Source organism: Microcebus murinus, chromosome 23 (genome assembly GCF_040939455.1).
Source record: "Microcebus murinus isolate Inina chromosome 23, M.murinus_Inina_mat1.0, whole genome shotgun sequence".
Classification (NCBI taxonomy): domain Eukaryota; kingdom Metazoa; phylum Chordata; class Mammalia; order Primates; family Cheirogaleidae; genus Microcebus; species Microcebus murinus.
The window spans coordinates 6157308-6158828 of NC_134126.1; positions in this window are offsets into that span (position 1 = coordinate 6157308).

Below are 1521 nucleotides of genomic sequence, written 5' to 3' on the forward strand. Positions count from 1 at the left end.
TGAAGGACCCTTCTATAATTGATTGATTTATAAGGTAAAACCAATAAAATTAAAGGAACTAAAACCCCAAACTTGAAATAAAATATACTTTTATGTGTGCATATGCTTTCATTTTATAAAAGATATCCAAAGATTGTAAAAGTTAATAAATCTTCTGTGTCTTTTTTAAACAAATGAAAAAATTGGCTACTTAACTCCTTGCTTCAAAAGACAAATGGTCATCTACATCATCAGTCATAGAAGGATTTGCTATTTGGAGTAAATACTAAAGAATGTACTGTTAAAAGCATGGCTTTCAGCTGCATATTTTGGAATGCAAACTTTACTGGAAAATGTACCATGAATAGAATTTCTTTTTCTTTCTCTTCCTCTCACTCCCTCTGTTAGATTCAGTCCTGAATGTCCAGCAGCTAACAGGATTAATCAAATAAAAGCATTCACTAAAAATTTGTTCATTCATTCAACACGTTACAGAAGATGGGTTTAGAAATACTATCTTTTATTTTCATTGTTGAAAAGGGTTCAGATGATGTAGCTGAACAAACTTGTGGTTAAAATTCTAAGGATTTTTTTCTTCTTTTTTATTATAGACAGATGATAATTAAAGAATAAAAAAGTTAAATATAAGTCCAGTTAATACGGCACAATAAAAATAAATTTAATGTGTTTAAATTTAGTTAATGCCATAGCTAAGTCTGAGTACTGGTAGGATGAGGGAACATATATCTTCAATATGGTTTGTCTTTTTTTCTCCTAAAACAGGGCTGCACTGCACACAACTAAAATGGTAACGTTTTTAGCTTTGTCTTTAGAAGAATGCTTAAGCTTGTAATGTTTCTACATTTATTATTCAGCTAAAATATCATTTACTTTTCTATGCAGTGCACAATTATTAAAGATTTAGTATGAGCAATAGCTGTCCCCTATTTTATTCAAGAAAATCTCAAAGGACATTTGTTTGATTTGTAACCAAGACGTTATTAGAAAAATTTATATTATATTTAAAAGTGATACTTAAATACAGGAAATAATTTCCATAATCCCATCCATATACTAAAGTCAATTAATCTATACTTGGCACTTTACAAATATTTTAAAATTTAATCATTATAAAAACACTGGGAATGTTTTATTCCAATATTATAAATGAAAAATTGAGATTCAGAATATTTAGGTAACCTTCCCAACACAGTACACTTGTTCAGTAGCAAAGCCAGGATTCAATAAAAATATGCCGCATTTTTAAAGCCTTTACTCTTTGCTGAAATACTACATAATCTTCCTCACAAGGCTTCCTTTTGATTTCATTTGACTCCACAATCACTTATTGAGCTTTTATTATGTGTAAAACAGCTAGGTATTGACTGTTGCTTACGGGCTTCAAGGTGCCCCAAATTATCTACTTCAACCCAATCTATTTATTTTCCAATACTTTAAAGATACTGTTACCATACATTTGACTGGTCAAAAAAAATTCGAGCTATATGTACTGTGGCTTCTTTCCTTTTACGTATTTCTAAG